Source organism: Choloepus didactylus, chromosome 4, assembly GCF_015220235.1.
Source record: "Choloepus didactylus isolate mChoDid1 chromosome 4, mChoDid1.pri, whole genome shotgun sequence".
Taxonomy (NCBI): domain Eukaryota; kingdom Metazoa; phylum Chordata; class Mammalia; order Pilosa; family Megalonychidae; genus Choloepus; species Choloepus didactylus.
In genome coordinates this window covers 71,688,861-71,701,577 of record NC_051310.1, presented here as the reverse complement: position 1 = coordinate 71,701,577, position 12,717 = coordinate 71,688,861, and the positions used below count along the sequence as shown (strand labels likewise).

The following is a 12,717-nucleotide window of genomic DNA, read 5'->3' as shown; positions in this document are numbered from 1 at the left end:
CACAAGCCACTGCCAGATCCATGCAGATGTCAGGGTAAACATGGCTTTGTTGCCTCCTTGATTTCAGATTTCTAGCCCCAGAAATGTGAGATAATATTCTTTTAAGCAACTAGTGTATGGTACTTTGTTGCAGCAGCCCTGACAAACTAAGACATTTGGTTACCCATTCAGTGGGGCACTGTACATAAACTAATGATGCCAGAAGAGTAAAGAAGCCCTATGGGCATCAACTTAATTTGGAGGAAAACGGTGATCTGCTCTGAAAAAAACAGAAAATTCCATTATAACTAGTTTAGCTAGAAATGTATTGATAACACAAAGCAAAATCCCAGGAGAAGCACCCCAAGATAGTACTGTGGTCTAACCATGTCATCAAGGATAGATGCAGCCACCAGAGAGTCTCCACTTCCCTTTCTGAAGGTACTGTCTTCATCCTCCTGGTACCGACAGGGTTTTTGCATCAGGCTGGAGAAGGCAAAGGGTAAAAACAAACGTCTTCTTTTATGCAGGTGATTTTGGTTTTTTTCTGAAAGGGAAAATGTCTTCAGAGTCCTGAACTTATGTCTCTTTGATGCAATTGTGTCCTATGCCTATTGCATTAGCCAGGGAGGATGGGATTATTAATGATTTCTTTGATGGAGACTATAGTAGAGGAAGGTCCACAGAAGAACCCACAATGGGTGAAGTGAATTCGCAGATCTGTCATACTCCCCTCTTCTGCATCTGGGGAGGAGTCAGCCCTTGCAGACAGAGGGCAATGCCTCATCCTGGTGCTGCTTACAGGGTAATGGGACCAGTAATTTTTTTTTAAATTCAGCTTTACTGAGATATAGTCACATACCCTACAATCATCCGTGGTTTACAGTCAACTGTTCACAGTACCATCATATAGTTGTGCATTCACCACCTCAATCTATTTTTGAACTTTTCCTTACACCAAAAAGAATAAAAATAGGAATAAAAAATAAAAGTAAAAAAGAACACCCAAATCATCTCCCCCCATCCCACCCTATTTTTCATTTACTTTTTGTTCCCATTTTTCTACTCGTCTGTCCATACACTGGATAAAGGGAGCAGATTCCACAAAGTTTGCACAATCACACTGTCACCCCATGTAAGCTACATAGTTATACAATTGTTGAAATTCAATGGTTTCAGGTATTTCCTTCTAGCTATTCCAATACACTAAAACCTAAAAAGGGATATCTATATAGTGCATAAGAATGCCCACCAGAGTGACCTCTCAACTCCATTTGAATATGACCAGTTTTAAGAAGAGAGGATAAGAAGCAATTGTTCAATTCACTGTGAAACTCTCCTAAATTCACCACCTCTCAAATCTATGACCTGTTCCACTTATTTTACTTGCACACATTTATTTTCCTCTCCCTTGCATGACAATTACAAAATAGCTATCTCGTAGATATCTGTGTGACTTCAATAAGTAAACAAATATGACAAATTAACAATAAGATTAGAATAAAATACAGACTCCATAAATATTAGTTGTTGATTTTTCTTCAGTCTGGTATTTTTATATTCAGGTTGGTGAATGAAGAAAGGAAGAAAAATTCACATGCACAGAGCACAGTATACCTCCTCTGCTCATCATGAAACACGTTATCACTAAACATTTAATCCTGAGCATTCATGAAGGCAATGACCTGGAATTGCCTTAAAGTTCCCTGACCACCGAAGCAGAGTGGCACATATCTAGGTATCACAAGGTAAGACACACCGTACATATTGGTGAAATGGAAGGGAAGCATATGCCATATGCATGAATTTGTGAGTAGAATTAGCAAAGCGGTCAGAAGAATTGCTTCCAGTATCAAATTTGGAAGGCAAGATTCATATCAAATTTACCTCTATACAGCAGCATATTATTGCAGAATTTTATCAAAAATCACATGTGGTCTACTTGTGTGGCTAATTTGAGTAAGAAAATGGAAGTGTTTGCAGCTGTCCACTCACTTTTGCAAACAGAATCAGCAGCCACCCCATGGCCGGTGCACTGCCCTATGGAGAGGATACACAGGTGTTCAGAGCAGGCAAAGGTCCTGCTGCCCCAGACACAGCATCGAGTGGACAGTCACACAAATAAATAGCTCTGTTGTCATAGAAAGGATGCAGTTTTAAAAGCAACAGTGAATCATGGCTAGGGGAATAAAGCAAACTCAGTGTCAAATAAAAAACAAATCCAGACTTGATTAGGAGAGACTTTGTTCAAAAGGATTATCACAGAGGAGAAAGGGGTTATTACAATAGGGAGAATGCTCTGGCCATAAGGCTTGCATGCACCTCCAAAGATAGACAAAGAGGGTTTTTCTTTTATAGAAATGAGGCGGCCAGGGTTAGGGAAGTGTGAGGAAAGGCTAGTGTGCTCAGATCTGGGAATATATTAAGCTGAGGTCAGTCTATTTTGCAAGACTGTCTTAAGTTGTGATTATATCCTGGCTCAGGCTGAGTGTAGGTCTGAATTTTGGGGTCTGGAGGAAGGAGAGAATATTAAAGTATGGTAAGCAAACATTTTGTTTCTATTGATCACTGGGAACAAGCATTTAGCTAATCTTTTATAACATAGAGAATCAGAATTTGGGCCATCTGTGTCCATCGTTGCCATAGATAAACAAGGGGGCATCCATAAGCCTTATCCAAGTCCTATGAGAAAAGGTGATTGTCCACAGTAAGTGATATTCCAGAACACAAAGGGAGCAGGATTTCCTAACCTTTGCTGTTTTGAGAATCACAGGGCTGAGGTAAAATTTACAATTGTCAGTAGCCCTTTTGTTCAAGACAAAGGATAGTCATTTATCAGTGTTAAACCAAGGCAATTCCTTGATCTGAGAAAGGTGAGGTGGGGTCTGAGAACTCTCCTGGAGGATGCTGTGGGCATCTCTCCTGTAGTCAACCGATCCATCTGTCGTGAGGTGGAGCAGTCATTTTGGGGTAACACATAGGCAGCACGACTCTCTGAGGATCTTGAAGCTGAGCTGCTGATCTCCCACTGATGCTTTCTAGAGTTGTGGTTCAAGTTGTCAGGCTCTTAGCTCGCACTGCTTCTTCAGATCCTGGAGGAAAAGTTCAGCTACGAAACAACCTAGGGTTCTGATGAGGATCTGGGTAGTCAGGCTTTAGTTCTTAATACTTCCAATCAGGAGGGTGGGAGAAAAATTGGAAACACTGATTTGAATATTTGTAGCCAGATAATGAATATAAGTGCAAGTATTTAAAAAATTATTAAAGGTTGAAAAAATGTGAAAGATGACAGGATCTCATTCAATTTACAAGCAGGTCACAAAACTATTAATTACTTACAGTTTACAAAGAGATACAAAATAGTTCAAGAAGAGGGAACACTTCTTAATTCATTCTATGTGGTCAGTATCACTCTGATACCAAAGTCTGATAAACATATCTCAAGAAAATAAAATTGTAGACCATTTTCCCTTATGAACATAGACGCAGACATCCTTAACAAAATACTAGCAAATAAAATCCAATGGGATATTAAAAAGATTACACACCATGACAAGTGAATTCATCCCAGAAATGCCAAGAATGTTTAACATTTTAAAATCAATCAATGTAATCCTCCAGATAAATTGAATGAAGAAAAAAAAACACACATGATTATCTCAATAGATGCAGAGATGCATTAAAAAAATTCAGTGTCCTTTCTTGATAAAAACACTCAGAAAGGTAGGAATAGAAGGGAAATTTATCAATATGAGAAAGACCATTTATGAAAAACCCAAAGATAATATTGTACTCAATGGTGAAAAACTTATAGCTTTCCTCCTCAGCTATGGAACAAAACAAGGATGTCTGATTTCACCATTGTAATTCAATATTTTACTCCTTTTGCAGTTGAAATTATCTTATATATAGAAAATCCAAAGGAATCCACAAGAAAGTATTAGAGCTTATAAATGAATTAAGCAAAATAATTAGGTACAAATAAACAGGCAAAAAACAATTGTGATCCTATAAACTAGCAATAATCAGCTCAAAATGTAAACTAAGAAAACAATTGCATTTACTATAGCATCTAAAAGAGTAAAGTATCTAGGAATAAATATAACTAAGGAAACATGTGATTTATTTACCAAAAACTATGAAACACTACTGAAAGAAACTAAAGAAGACCTAAATAAATGGCAAGACATCCCATGTTTATGGATTGGAAGAGTTCACATTGTTAATATGTCAACATCACCCAAAACAATATAAAAATTCAATACAGTCCCTACTAAAATTTCAAAGGCTTTTCTGCAGAAATGGAATAACCAATACTCAAACTTATACTGAACTTCAAGGGACTCTGAATAGTTAAAACAATCTTAAGAATAATAAGAAAAAGGCTGGAGGACTCACACATCCTGATTTCAAATTATATTGCAAAGTGAGAGTAAACAAACCATACTGGCACAAAGATAGAAAAATATACCAGTGAAACAGAATTGAAAGTCCAGAAAACAGATTGGCACATAAAAAGATGCTTAACATAATTAGGCATGGGGAATGCATATTAAAACCACAATGGGTTACCACTGCACATCCTCAAGGATGGCTATTATTGATAAAAAAATGAAAAATGAAATAACAAGTGTTGAAGAGGATGCAGAGAAATGGGAACTCTAGCACATTGTTAGTGGAAATGTAAAATGGTGAAGTCACTGTCTAAAGCAACATGACATATCCTCAAATAGTTAAATATAAAATTACTATTTGACCCAGCAATCCCACTTCTAGGTATATACCCAAAGAGAGTGAAAACAGGGTCACAAAAAATTCGTTTACACCAGGGTTTATTCACAATAGCCAAAATGTAGGGACAACCCACATGTCCATCATGAAAAGAATGGATAAACAAAATATGGTACATGTACACAATGTAATATTATTTGGCCATAAGAAAAAGTGAAGCTGTGAGACATGTTACAATATGGAAGAACCTTGAAAACATTATGCTTAATAAAATAAGCAAGATCTATAAGGACAGAAATTGTGTGATATCACTTAGATTTCTAGAAATTAAAAAAAATTTTTTTGCAGAGATAGAAAGCAGAGTAGAGTTTACTGGGGGGGGGGGGCAAACAGAGGAGGGAGTAAGGGAGAGTACCTGTTTGTAAAAAGACGAAATAATTTAAAAGACAATGAACATGACCAGAATCTTGAAAACCAACAGGAATGTGTAGTCACTTTCTCTTGAAATATAAAATTTACCTTTATAGTCACCTTCCTTTTATCAAAGATTATCCCAGAGAAAGATAATTATTCATTGTAAAATGACTTATTTTATTAAATTTGGCCTGATTGTTTACATAGGTGTGACAAGAATGGTAATTTATCTTATGGGCCTTTTTAAGTTTGCATTGATGGAGGTTTTCAAAAGGAATCTCGGATAGGACTTTTAAATTCCTCTTTAAGCCATGAATCAAAGCAAAGAACTTGCCTCCAGATTTCTCCTGCTGGCCTATATTCTGGTGAATTCTTTACCCGAGGTCCTCAAATTACATGGTTGATCTCCAGGAAGTGACCATCCTTTCTCCCCTGTAAGCCTGGGAACCCTATAAGCCAGGACCCAGGCTCCTTTTTCCAACAGAACTTTGTAAGCATTGGTGCCAAACAGTCAACCTTAGTTGCTTAGAAGTGTCTGGTCATATACGATTAAATGAACATCATTTTCAAATAGGATGTATAAGTCAAAGCCTTGGTTATATAATCAATGTTTCCATTTGTGTCCCATTAACAAGTAGGGCAGATTTTTACTGAAGCTCTACAAATAATTATACTGCCCTAAAAATAAGAATCTGAATACAAGTTTCCAAATTCTGAGTGAACAGGCAGGGAGAAAAAGAAAAATATTCCATTTATGCTTAAAAAAGCATTGTCTACTAATTTTTTTTAAGTTATGGATACCTTAAGGGAACAGAGAAAGTGGACCCTTATATTGAGAAATTAGAACATTAAAGCATCGGCAATATTCAAACAAAACCCGTCGTCATCTTTTATGAGGTCCATCAGTCCTATGTAATTGATCCTTGTTGCATTAATTTGGATATCATGAACCCACCATCTTCTCCATTAGAATTCTGCCTATCTGAGTCAATCCAGTGGTACAGTCATAAAATTATACAAGCAGTGTCATTAAAAGCCTTGCCCCAGAGTATCTGGCATAGTTCTATCCCATGTCTCTTTGTGGCAGTCCTTTTTTGTTGAAGATGAAGCCCTCTGACTGTAGCCAATTGCAAGCACTTTCAGGGAAGCATCAGAGTAGAACTGTTTTGTATGTTATATGGAAGTTCTCTGGGTGATGAGATGCAAACACAGATACCCACACAGCAGAGAAAAGACAGCTTTATAAATCAAAGGGCCTGAAGGGGGAGAAAGGAGAATGAGGTGGAGGGGCCCAGGGTTTACCTAACCTAGGTCCCCCGTGAGGGCCAGTGGAGGGAGGGAAATAAGAGGATATGCCTTTATTGTGACCCAGAGGGGAGGAGTGGGGTTTTACCATGGATGCTGGGGATTGGCAGCTTTCAGCTATGCAGTGTACAGGGCAAAAGTGGCAATGGCCATTTGAGGAAGTTGAGGGCTGCTCTTTATTATCCACACCATACGGAAGTATAATCTTTGATAGTTGCAGTTTCACCCAGGGCAGGGCTGACTGGAGTGATCACCCAAAAGGGGAGCTTATGATTGTGCCAGTCATGAGGGACCAAATATAATTTTTTATGCCGTTATAAAATGGCATATATCTGTAGATGACAGGAGACTTGCAATGGCCATGGGTAGCATTTTATAGTTTTTCAGATCAAAAGATCTAATGGGAATTCAGTATAAAAACAAGGAAATTTGGGTGTTTCAGAGACAGGTAACATTTTTAACAATAATTTAAATTATGACTGTTAACACTGTATTTTTGTCTAATATTAGGTTAAAGCATCAGGACATATGGACAGTGAGGACACTGACAAATCTCTAGTTAACAGCAAATATGTTCTGAATTATGTATATTAATAACATTTACTCATACAAATTTTACCTAGAAAAGATTAAGTGTGTCTTTAAATTGACAGCAATTCCCATGAAACTACTAAATATCAAATGTACCTAATTATTCTTCTTTTGGGGGGAGGGGGGCTTTTATAAAGGGAGTGTATTTGGTTACTCAGTTAAAGTCTTAAGGCCATAAAGTGTCCAAGGTAAGGCATCAACAGTCGGGTACCTTCACTGGAGGATGGCCATTGGCATCTGGAAAACCTCTGTTAGCTGGAAAGGCATGTGGCTGATGGCCATTTGCTCCCAGGTTGCATTTCAAAATGGTGTTTTCCAAAATGTTGCTCTTGGGGCGTTTTGTCCTCTTTTAGCTGCAGCTCCTCTTCAAAATATCACTCTCAGTTGTTCTGAGGTCGCTCTGTTTGTGAGCTCTTTTTATAGGACTCCAGTGAACTAATTAAGACTCACCCTAAATGGGTGGGACCACATTTCTATGGAAACTTTCAATCAAGAGGTCACACTTTAATCAAAGGTGTCACTCACAGTTGGGTGGGTCACATCTCCATGGAAACACTCAGTCAGAAGTTTCCAACCTGATTAACACTAATACATCTGCCCCCACATGATTGCATTAAAGAATGTGGCCTTTTCTGGGGGACATAAATACACAAACCAGCACATTCCACCTCCTAAGCACCAGAAAAACATATTCTTTCCAAACACAAATAGATTCATCTCATCACAATATCACAAAAACTTAAATCATTTCAGAAACAATAGGTAAGTACAAGATCCCATCAAAATCAGTTACAGGCGTGGTGTTGTCCTAAAGCAAAATTCCCCTCTGGTTGTGGACCTGTGACACCCAGAACAGGTTATCTGCTGCCCACATACAAAGGAGGGACAGTCATAGGGTAAACATTCCCATTGTCGTAAGGAAAACAGGGTTTCAGGGACCAAAACAGTTCCTGAAACCCACAGGACAAACTCCATTAGATTCCAAAGTCTGAGAGTTTTTTATAGAATGATGTTTTATCCTTGGAGTTAGGGAGAGCAGGAGTCCAACCCTTTCCAGTGGCTTATGCAGCAGCCCTTTCCTCTCCACACACTGGGGTGAGTGCGCCGACATATCCACATACTGGGGAGACCAGCTTCTTCTTGGCCCCACCCTCCTCAAACATCAGGGTGCCTCCCAGACTCTGCCTCTCTAGGGCAAAGGCTCTCCCCTCTCTGAACAGTGGGGTTGTGGTCAGGCTCTCCCCAATCCCTAGGGAATGTGCTCCACCCTCCCTGGGGCCTGGGGTGACAGCACTCCTCCTGAGCATGGAGGCGGAAGGCCCATCCTCGACCTCCAGGGCAGACTCACCCTTTCCACATGCATGGGCTGCTTCGCTTTCCCAGCCTGAGACTGCCCTAATTATTCTCAGAACCTCACTTTTTACAAGGTGAAAGAACAAATCTTTTGTGATTTTCCAAGGGCCCACTCAAAAATCCTAAAGACCGTTTGAGATCAGTAAAACATCCTTTAGGATTTGATTTAGGAAAGCAGACTGTCCAAAGCTGTCGGGAGGTTTGAACACTTGGATAAATAGGCTATAGGGCACTAGTGAAGCATTACTTGGCTATCTATTTAATGAATATGTCAATAAAATGATTATAAAAGTAAATGTATATGTAACACAAGTGTAAAAAATAACTAAACATGATTTAGTTATTTTTAAAGTTTGGTTTGGTTTTAAAAGACTTGGTTTTCTTAACACTCAAGGGCATGATAAAGTCAATGTCAAGCACAGGAAATTATTCTGATAAGGCACAGAAATCTCTGCCTTCTACACCATTTCTCAGTAGGTTAAGAATAACCTTTTACAACCTCTACCTAAATGGAGACCAATAAACCAAGAAAATTTTATCATTTTCACAGAGAAAAAACTAAATTCTAGATTTGCATCACTATACTATTTGATACTAAGTCTCTTAAAATTTTACAGATAAATCCATAAAATCTTACCCAGTTTTGACCACAAGAGATAAGATTCGTTTTCTGTAAAGCTACACTTTTCATATCCATTCATGTTTTTTCCTACACTTCCCTCTTTCTCATTCGGTTTCAATCAGTTCTGCTTTTTTTAAAATGTAATAAAACTATCCTCTTTTCCTTAACAAAAACATATCCTGCATACCTTGCATACCTAATTTAGCAAAACCCTAGGGTTTTAAGTTGCCAAAAGATCTTGAAAACTATCTTCAAGCTGTCATGATATAAAACACAATCACTATGGAAATGAAATAAACTTCAGTGGCAGAGAGATCCCAAAAGGAGCCGAGGGGTCACTCTGGTGGGCACTCTTACGCACAATATAGACAACCCTTTTTAGGTTCTAATGAATTGGGGTAGCTGGTGGTAGACACCTGAAGCTATCAAACTACAACCCAGAACCCATGAATCTTGAAGACAATTGTATAAAAATGTAGCTTATGAGGGGTGACAATGGGATTGGGAAAGCAATAGGACCAAACTCCCTTTGTCTAGTTTATGGATGGATGAGTAGAAAAATAGGGAAAGGAAACAAACAGACAGACAGACAAAGGCACCCAGTGTTCTTCTTTACTTTAATTGCTCTTTTTCACTTTAATTATTATTATTATTATTTTTGTGTGTGGTAATGAAGGTGTCAGGGATTGATTTAGGTGATGAATGTACAACTATGTAATGGTACTGTGAACAATCGAATGTACGATTTGTTCTGTATGACTGTGTGGTATGTGAATGCATTTCAATAAAACAAATATTAAAAAAAACACAATCACTGATGAAATTAAGTTTCTCAGAATAATGACTCGATTTGATAAAGGACAAACGTACATGTTTAAAATCATATTAAAACATCTAGTAGATGGAGTGCTAGCTTCTTTGATCAGTAAACCTATATAAGTTCAAAAAGAACATATCCAAGTAGAATAAAAGCTATACTTTTATTGCATTTAACTGAATAAATCACAAGACATAACTATTTTTATTAACCTAACAATATTAAACTATTCCTATGTGCCAATGATTTATGTAAGTTATGTGAATTTAAATTTTTAAACTTTGGGTTAGTTTTTATAAGACTACTTTATTTTAACCTTGGAGTACTAAAAGTACAGCTCCCTTAATTTCTGGGATTTTTAAGGATATTTATTTCATCTAAGCACTTACTTATCTCTAAGCCAGTTAGAATAGGCATTCTTAAAGGATTTTATGAGTTAATTTGTAATACCATCTGGGGGTAAGGAATATGTATACATATGTAGACAGACAAAAATAGAGAACTTATACCTTTAACTTTTAAATTTTCAGCCATGAGTTAGATACAAACTTTGAAGTGTCCTTGTTCCACTCATATTTTTATGGCAATTAAAATCCTGGAAAATGGGGCAACTTGAGGTTACTTGTTCAATATGAAGACTAAAGCTTCACCATCAGTAATTGTGGAGGAGTCTTTTAAGATTTTCTAGGCACTGATGTGTAATTTTATGGGGGCTGTGGACTCAATTTCGGTGAGGGAAGAAATAAAGACCAAGCAGCCTCTTGGTGTCTCTGAGATCTCTCTAAGTGGATAATATCCAGTCTTTCCACTTAAAATTCTAGCCTCAGGTAGTTGCTTTTTGGGCCCCTGAACCTGGAGAGCCCCAATGGGAGTGAGGGCCCTAAAAGCTCTGGTGACTGTAGGGAGTTGAGGGGCTGGAGTGGAAAGGAGAAAAATTAAAAACAGTTGCAAGAATGGTCAAAGGTAGTAAAAAGAGGGAAGGAGAAATGGGTGGGTGATGAAAAGGGAGAGGAATTAGATGAGCTAGTTTTGGGAAATAAGTTGCACAAAGAAGCCACTGAAGTTCTGGGGGGCCCTTATTGCAATCAGTTCGTCCAGAGCAAAAGGAGAGTTGGTGCCATGGTGGTAACATATGTAATCAATAGGAGTGTTCAGAATAGAAGAATCAGAGTACTGAGAATTTCCCACAGTGAGTAAAGGTGTCAAAATAAAGACCAGAAGGCCAAAATTCAAACAAGATCTCCACAAACAGAAGCCTTACAAAAGAGCCCAGAATTCCCAGCCCAAGGATCAGGGAGTGAATCCCCACTCAAAAAAGAGTAAAGGAAACTTCTGTCCAGGAAGTTTCTCCTCAAACATCAAAAAGCCAGGAAGAGTCCAGTTCAAAAGAGTCCATGATAAGATCTCCCTTCAAAAGAGCCCAGAAGACTTCCACCCAGGTCAGCACGGGCTCTAACGGAAGGAGTCAGGAAGTGATTACCCACTGAATGAGTCTGTAGTATGCAAAAGTTTACTCTAAAAGAATGAAAGTGAAGCCCTCACCTTGCTTTATCAGACAGATAATGGAGCCCTGGGTCGGGAGCCGGTCTCACCAATGGATCCCCAATCAGTCATACCTCCTCTTCTGGATGAGAGGACTGGGGGTCCTGTGATAAATCTGACCCTATCTTAGTTGCAGGCACCAATGACTGTCAAATAAAACATAAATCTGAACTTGATAAGGAAAGACATTATTCGAAAGAATTCCTGTAAGCAGGAAAGAGACAACTGCAATAGAGGAGAATGGTCTGACCAAATGATCAGCAAGCATCTCAAAGTTTAGGATAAAGGGGTTTTTCTTTTATGGAGAAGAGTGAGCAAGCAGGTGTGAGGAAGTAGGCTGAAAGCTTGGCAGTTTCACATAGTAATCACAAAGTTTTATGCTGAAGAGCCTATTTCCTGAGAGACTCCCTTACAGTTTGGCATCCTGGAAGGAGAGAAGTTTAAACAGAGTTTGTTTAACTAGACTTCTGTTCTGAATGATCAGTGAGGACATGCAGTTCAGCTCTCATTTATAAGACCAACAATTGGAATTTGGTGAGCCTGTGCCTGGTATTGACATAGGGAAACAAGGAGGGCATCCGTGAGTCTTCTCTAAGTCATATGGGGAAGGGCAGTTCTTTGCAGTAAGCCATTTGCCAGGTCATGAAGGGTGGAGGATTTCTTAATCTTTGCTATTTTCCAGGATCACAGGGCCCAGGGGAAATTTATCATTGTCACCTTAGGACTTAGGACCTCAGAGCTGCAGCTGAAAGACATTTTGAAGACGGCTGTTGAAAGCTGACATTTTGGAGAATGCCATTTTGAAACGCAACCTGGGAGCAAGCAGACGCCAGCCACGTGCCTTCCCAGCTAACAGAGGTTTCCAGATGCCGTCAGTGTTCTTTAGTGAAGGTACCCTACTGTTGATGTCTTTGTTTGTACATTTTCATGGCCTTCAGACTGTAACTTTGTAAAATAAACCCCCTTTATAAAAGCCAATCCATTTCTGGTATTTTGCATAGCAGCAGCATTAGCAAACTGAAACACTATGCCTTAACATGCAAGTTGTTCAGAACACTGGTTTGAGTGATGAACTCATCAAAGGATCCCTGAATCACTGAGCAGGAGAGAGTTCAAAGAACTCACAAGTTACCATTACCTTGGTGGGGATTATAGGGTTCTGTAGGTATGATAATTTGGAGGCTGAATGTACCCCCAGAAAAGGCCATGTTCTTTTAATCCATTCCTTTGGGTGCAGACCTATTGTGGGTGGGACCTTTTGATTAGATTATTTCAATTGAGATGTGGCCCAGCCAATTAAAGGAGGGTATTAATTCTCTTACTGCATTCCTTTATAAGATGATAAAAGACATACAGAAGACCC

The 12,717-nt window shown here is 38.7% G+C and overlaps 1 long non-coding RNA gene across 1 annotated transcript in view; it reads left to right on the top strand.

Annotated features, from left to right (window-relative positions):
• The window catches only part of LOC119530960, a 49,021-nt gene extending 36,904 nt beyond the window's left edge, over window positions 1-12,117 (top strand). The window contains exon 3 of the long non-coding RNA XR_005216157.1: window positions 12,037-12,117. This is a non-coding gene — a long non-coding RNA (uncharacterized LOC119530960). The remainder of the gene's footprint in view (window positions 1-12,036) is intronic.
• Window positions 12,118-12,717: the final 600 nt, after the last annotated feature.